This window comes from Crassostrea angulata, chromosome 10 (genome assembly GCF_025612915.1).
Source record: "Crassostrea angulata isolate pt1a10 chromosome 10, ASM2561291v2, whole genome shotgun sequence".
Lineage (NCBI taxonomy): Eukaryota > Metazoa > Mollusca > Bivalvia > Ostreida > Ostreidae > Magallana > Magallana angulata.
Window position 1 is genome coordinate 45,653,674 of NC_069120.1, and position 8,061 is coordinate 45,661,734.

General features: G+C 30.5%; 1 long non-coding RNA gene across 1 annotated transcript; it reads right to left on the minus strand.

Moving 5' to 3' along the window:
- Positions 1-5,167: 5,167 nt before the first annotated feature.
- LOC128168366 (uncharacterized) lies at positions 5,168-7,730 on the minus strand. Its single transcript, XR_008241329.1, has 3 exons — positions 7,553-7,730; positions 5,627-5,818; positions 5,168-5,264 (listed from the first exon to the last, which is right to left on the minus strand). It is a non-coding gene; the product is annotated as an uncharacterized LOC128168366 (long non-coding RNA).
- Between the last annotated feature and the right edge of the window lie 331 nt (positions 7,731-8,061).

Below are 8,061 nucleotides of genomic sequence, written 5' to 3' on the forward strand. Positions count from 1 at the left end.
GTAATCTGTTTTTTCTGTGAAATTTGACTTGGTGAGAATTCTTCTTAGATTCTTTGGTTGTCTTTTACTGTTAATAAACTTCTGTTTTTCAAATATTTTAGAAAAGGTTTCATCCGTCTTCAAGACTTCGTTAAGATGTTTGACTGTACGAGTAACGTTTGGATTTCTTGGGTTATATGTTGTTACTAATGGGATTATGCATTGAGTTTTGTTCCGTTGAATGGGATTAAGTAAATCTTTTCTATCTAATTTTTTACATTTCTCAATGGCGTCATCGATAATTTTTTCTGGATAATTTCGTTTCATCAGGAACTGCTTCAGTTGATGTAACCTCTGTATTTTTACAGTCTCACTGTTGACTATGGTACATATCTTTCTTGCTAAATTATAAGGTATAGCTCTTTTTGTATGCCGTGGATGACACGAGTTAAAATGTAAATACTGATGTGTATCAGTCGGTTTGTAAAATATATCGGTCATGATGACTTCGTCCTGTTTAGTCAGTAGAATATCCAAGTACGAAATACGGTCAAGGCTTTCTTCCGCTGTAAATTTAATGTCTGGATTAAGTTCATTTAATATTTCTTTAAAAGTTTTCAGGTTGTTATCTCCTGAATTCCAGACTATAAAGCAATCGTCGAGGTATCTGTTCCAGTTAGTTAAGATATATTTTCCAGTGTCCTCCTCGAATGTCTGGTTAACTTTTTTGTACATCGTTTCCTCCAAATATCCTAGGGCTAACGTCGCATATGTTGGAGCCATTTTTGTCCACCAACTCAAAGACTCAGCAGTTTATTAGACACTCTTTTAAAACCATTCTGTAGTGAAGTCAAAAGCTACGTTCAAGATGACCTGGATTTCCTCCGTCATTTACCAGAAAAAATTGAGGAAAACAGCAAACTTGTTACACTGGATGTTATCAATTTATATAGTAACATATCTAATTCTCTGGGACTTGAAGCAATTAAGTATTGGGTAAATAAGAATCCAGAGAAAATAAACAACCGTTTCCTAAAAGATTTTATTTTAGAAGCTGTGGAAATCGTCCTTACGAACAATACTTTCACATTCAATGGTAAACACTTTAGACAAATCAAGGGAACCGCCATGGGGACAAAAATGGCTCCAACATATGCGACGTTAGCCCTAGGATATTTGGAGGAAACGATGTACAAAAAAGTTAACCAGACATTCGAGGAGGACACTGGAAAATATATCTTAACTAACTGGAACAGATACCTCGACGATTGCTTTATAGTCTGGAATTCAGGAGATAACAACCTGAAAACTTTTAAAGAAATATTAAATGAACTTAATCCAGACATTAAATTTACAGCGGAAGAAAGCCTTGACCGTATTTCGTACTTGGATATTCTACTGACTAAACAGGACGAAGTCATCATGACCGATATATTTTACAAACCGACTGATACACATCAGTATTTACATTTTAACTCGTGTCATCCACGGCATACAAAAAGAGCTATACCTTATAATTTAGCAAGAAAGATATGTACCATAGTCAACAGTGAGACTGTAAAAATACAGAGGTTACATCAACTGAAGCAGTTCCTGATGAAACGAAATTATCCAGAAAAAATTATCGATGACGCCATTGAGAAATGTAAAAAATTAGATAGAAAAGATTTACTTAATCCCATTCAACGGAACAAAACTCAATGCATAATCCCATTAGTAACAACATATAACCCAAGAAATCCAAACGTTACTCGTACAGTCAAACATCTTAACGAAGTCTTGAAGACGGATGAAACCTTTTCTAAAATATTTGAAAAACAGAAGTTTATTAACAGTAAAAGACAACCAAAGAATCTAAGAAGAATTCTCACCAAGTCAAATTTCACAGAAAAAACAGATTACAAAGTAACCAAATGCCAAGATCCGCGGTGTGGTACCTGCCCGTATATCAAAACAGGACAAAAATTTAACTTTAGTGGAAAAGAGTTCACTATCAACAATAACATGTCATGCCAAACCAGAAATTTAATTTATGTTATCACATGTTCTGGTTGTGGAGAACTTTATATTGGTGAAACAGGAAATGCATTACGGGAACGAATCCGGATACACAAACAACATATTAATTCACCGGAATATCGTAAAATAAAACTCAGTGAACATCTGGACGTATGTGGAAAGAAATCTTTTACTGTTTTCCCTTTTTATAAAATGTGCGAGTGTAATACTTCTGAAAGACGAGAAAAAGAAAAACATTTTATAAGAATATATAAACCTAAATTGAACAGTTTATTATAACATCCGTGTACCATTTCAATGTTTGTGTTAAATTACATTGTTTTTATTTCATTGATATGTGTTATGCTTAAAAATACGCCAAAATTGTGACGTCAACACCAGAGACTTTACTAACGTTATTATGACGTCACAATAACGGCGTTACCTTGGTTAGTTTTAAAACATCTGAAGATAAAAATGAAAGCGCTTATGTTTTACTCGGACTTTGTGTTTTTATTCATTTAAGTTTTCTATATATATATATATATATATATATAGCACTGAATAGAATCAACAACACTAGGCATCTTTAAAATGTCGGATCTAATATATAGATACTAAGCCAGTAAACTGAATACATCATATTACTTTAGAGCAATCGGCGGCAGCATCATCACCTTCTTTAAGAATGTGACCAAAAACTGTTTATAATGTAACTGTTCTTTTTTGTAGTTTAGTAGTAGCTTTAGATTTTGTTTTCTTTGTTTTTTACTCATGTAATTTATTTCTTTTGTCCTGAAGAAGAAACTGATTGTCCCGAAAATTTGACAATATTTATCGTCCGTGCTGTTAGCCATTTTTAGTGGTTTATATATATATATATATATATATATATATATATATATATATATATATATATATATATATATATATATATATATATATATACACACACACACTTGACTAATTAATTTACTTGGTATGTTAAGTACTGCCCATGAACGCGACAGATCAGGGAACTTAAAGTTTGCGGTGGACCGGATATAATTTCATTATGCAGAACGTTTTCTCACATTTTGTCAAATAAGGAACTCAACGCCCCTCAGTTGTTGCAATTTTTGAAGTTAGCTAGTTAATGTTCCTTGGAATTAGTAACATCCTACAAAAAAGGATAAATGTTTTGTTAAATAATCAACGAACAGGAAGTTAAGATTGGATCAGAAGCACAATGATAAACACTTACATAGGTGATATTCAGTCCTCTATCGTTCCACCCATCCAGTTGTAAATCTACCCAACAATCCAGCGAAGGAAGGAAGATGCACGCAACTCATAGTTCATAAATTAAAGTATTGATTGAGAAAGTATTTGACATTAAAAGACATAAGTGATAAAGGAGAAGAATGCTTTCAGAAATAGGGGGAAAGTTTCTCTTGAGGTTTTTTGACGCTATATTTTATTGTTTTGTAATACGTGTATACACGTCTTGTTGTTTTTAAAAACACACTCTAAATGATGAATATTGTATATCGTATATATTGATTATAAATACAGATTTTTGTAAATTCCATTCATAAAGTTTTCCTTTAAGAATTATATGTGGTTCATCACATTTTGTTATAAATTTTCTACTGGATCTGAGTTTTACAAAAAAGCATTATACAGTATCTATAACTCTAATAAGCTAGAACACATATTTTATATGATGCTTTAATTTCATTTTCAAGAGTTGTTTTACATAGTAAATAGTAAAGATTTAATTGTACAATTGAAAAAAAACGATTGAAGCTTGGCGGAATTGTACCATTTCCGTTGAAGTCACGTGCGGGTGGAAGTTTGAAAACAAAGCGATTGAAAGCTGAATTAGAGACTACTTTGGTATTTTTAGAGGAAATTCTATCACAGAATTACATATTGTAGATTCAAGAGCCCAATGATTTTCATCGGACATCATAGAGACATGGTATTCAAATTTCTTTAAGGGACAAAACGGACAGTCTCACAGAGAAGCAGAAGGAGTTAAATTAAACCGTGAGTGAACTAAACACAAAAGATCTGTTTGCGTTTTATAAAAGTCAGAAATAAACTACAACTGATTTTAACTAAGCATACTTTGACAAAACCTATTGTAATTTTCAAGAACGTTTGTTACAATGTCAACACACAAACATGATCTTACGGGAATCTTAATTAAGTCATGATCATTTATTCCCTCAATTAGCCTAATGTTTTATATTGTACAAAAATGATAGAATAAAATTTCGTATAACAAAATACATGTACAGATAACTGTTTGTTTCTTTATACCTAAATTATGTTTTTATTATGGGAAATGTATTAGGTGTGGTTTAGTCGTAATCCATTAGTTTGAGTACATAGAAAAAGTAGTGACTCATATTCCTCATGAGCTACTTTGACCTCTTGACCCAGAATGGTATTATGCAGGAATAATAGCAGATTGCGCAAGCAGTGTTATATAAGAAATGCATTTGCAAGTGTAAATACTTGTAATTCAATATCTATTATTCATTGATAATTCATAATTCATTAATTTTGTCTTCAAAGTAATTATTTCAATGCCATAATGGATATGTAAGTTGTGTTGATCAAGTAATTTCTGCTGTCATTTATTCCCTCGATACTCCAGAAATCCTTTCTAAATTGGAGTGGTGCGCATTTTGATCGCATATCTCTGTACATAATTTAGGAATCACTTGGCCTTTTATCAGTTGTCTCCCTTGGTAGACTCATCTAAATCATTTTCAATTCCGTATATTCATGGTTATTTTCGTTCAGTGAACTACTTGTCTCTTCATAATGCCCATTCATGACTGTGTTGTGGAGGTTAAGGTTTTCATAAATTGAAAATACTTTGGTAGAGTCACCGTCACTGAGGCAAGAAATGTGTTCAATACCAGCGTACTCATGGTCTTCAAGGTCTGATTGGTGACTACTTTCTTCGGAGTCAGCGTTTCCTCTCTTCTTTGGCAAATTTCGTCGCCGTCTGGAATATTTGAGAAAAATTACATTATTTCTAAATATATTGATGAAGTCGAAAAGTATCTCTATGATAGTTATTAACCTTAAACTTTAGCATTTAAATTTAAGAATATATCTTCATTTACATATGACACTAAATTCATTGTTTTTATAGAATGTTGATCGCAAAAAGAGTTTCATTTACCTTATAATAACGATAACAATCATAACAGATGAAAGTAAAATGATGCCAATGGCACCTCCTGACAAAAAGGCGAGGGTTAATGATATCTGTGTGCTCTGGATTTCTTCAATTATAAGAAAAGCCAAGCGTTTATGAACATACCAAAAGCTTATGTGAAAAACTTTCTCAATAATGTTAAGCTTTGTTAAGAGTGTTACGTTTCAGTTATCTATTAATCCTTGCTGGTGTAACTCACTAGAACCCTATAATGGTTGATGTAGTCTAATTTGTAATCATTGTAATATATAAGAAAATTAAAAATTCCTAATTGTTTTACGGACAACCAAATGAATTGATAGTAATCGGGTGTATGCATATAATATCCATCTTCGAAATATGTTATCAAATCTCATAAAATGTTCTATAAATGACCTAGAAATTAAATAATTGGTTTAAAAAAAAAAGAAATTAGGATTATGGCTACACCTGCACAAGTAGGTAAATTATGTTCAAAATCTCCAATTTGTCGACAGTATTTTATCGTGGGTCCTTGTAGAATGTATCCTAAAGTGCAGGTAAATGAAATAGAATCATTGAAAGAAAATATCTCCTGGAGTGTATTTGTGGACAGTTGTAGAGCACTAGTAGTCGTAAAGTTTGGTTTCTTGCAAGTTATGTCTGAAATCAAACAAAACAGCTCTAAAAACAGATTTTTTAAGAATAGTTTACAATAACAGATGATAAAAATTTCTCTGTTTGAAATTATTTGTATCTTACTATTTAAAAGTTATACGATTTTCATATAATACCAGTTAAGTAATATATCATTTAGTATATTATGAATCTTTTATAAAATCTTTCTCATACTTGGTTCACCCTTTAATTTCTACTGTTTATTTTTTTTAAGACGTCGAATTCGATAACTTTTTTCATGAATTTATTTATTTTTTTTTTTTGCTTTTTCAATGTCTGAAAGTGTATTTCTGAATGATTCATTAGGTTTATTTATGTATATCTGAATCATGGTAATGGAATGGTAAAACATCTTTCTTTTTTTTGGTGTTGTATCATGTTCAAGATTTGTAGAACTATTTAGTACGATTCCCAAAATATACATAATTTCTAAAAGAACAAGAGCCTCACATGCCTTCACGCTCACCTGAACCCGAATTAGGGATTCACATAATGGATATATGATAATTACATTGTAACAATATGATCATGAAAAATAAACCTATAAAGTAAAGTCGCAATAAGCAAGATTTATAGAGTGACAAAGGACCGAGAACTTAAATATATATGATATTCTGAAATATTCAAAATATACTTAATTCAATCACCGACTAGTGAATGTAAAGTGTATTCCCATAGGCTTGCCTATGTATGCATGTATCAACTAAAAGTCTAGTAGACAATTATTTAAAATCTAAAAATTATAATTTTTTGTGACTTATATACTGATAAGTCTTCTTTTTTTTTTTAAATTACACGTCAATTAAATTATTTATTGCGATTGGTTATCATTGGTGAATAAATATAATAAATGACATTGATGTTTTTAGGAATTTTTAAACATACAGAATTAAACAAAAAAAGGAAAAGTATTTTATTTGCGTCATGTTTTGAGTAGTTTAGAAACATCAAAAATAGTATTTTTTACACATTTTTTTTGGCAAATCCTTAACAATTGTTACGTGTACAGGAATTGCACTATTAGACTTGATAAGATGTAAAACCTCGTTGTCACTTTTCAGAAAATTGCAAATGATTCAGTTCTTTGTAGAACACATTAGGAATAATTCCAAAAGTTCGTTCATTCCAGATTTAGGACCGTCTGATTTTATAAATAAAAAATTGATGGCATACAGATCTTTTTTTTTATGTAGATTTAATGCTTCTTGTTCAAAATTAATAAAAATCTCCTAACCGATGTCGGTTAGGAGATTTTTATGTAATGCACCAACTCAATGGTTTTTAATTTCTAATCTACGTATGCATTTTAGAATTTTGGTTAAAAACCCGAACAGTTCATTTGAGCCGCTCTTTTGACAAATACATTAATTTGTTTCTTGACATGTAAAAAAAATTATTAAAAACAAAAACCAGTATAAAACACATTAATAATAGAATAAATACAGATATATCTACATGTATTTTAAACCTTGTTAAAAAATGTAACACATTGTTTTTTCTCTTTATCAATTAGTCGATTAACCTCTTTGGTTGTAATTTACAACATAGAGAATATAGCAGTAATATTCTATAAATGAAGTTTTCATCTTATTTAAGAACAGCCATAAAGATTAAGGAACCACTTCCGTCAGCATGGACAGTGATCTACATGTATTTATGAACGTATTTATTGCACTATGTACATATTAAAAAGAAACTACTAAAACTATTATATCTTACTTGAACACGAAGGTAATTCATGTTGAAAATCATCTGATTTTGTACAATTTTTAATTGATGATCCCTGGAGATAGAATCCAACGGAACAGAAAAAATAAACAGACTCATTGAAATAAAACATCTGTCTAAATGGATTGGAGGTAAGATGAAGTTCACTTGTTAGAATAGGACGCTGACATGTTATAACTGAAAAAAGCAAAGGTTCTTGTATTACATTTGCTCAACCATTTATTTTTCTATTATATTTCAACAGAAAATTCATTGACATAGTTACGAAACATTTGGTATTGCTGTACCACACAGTCATTTAATTTTAAAAATTTTGACGTTTAACAAGAATACTAAATCTGCATTTGAATAAAGATTTATATTAGGCTGAAATGAAACACATGAAGAATTAAGACTTTTAGTTTTCAGGTAGATTAAAATTTGATCACTGAAACAATACAAGAGTAATGAAAATTGTTAGCAATACATTAACATTTATGTTGAGTGTGATGTACTGATTA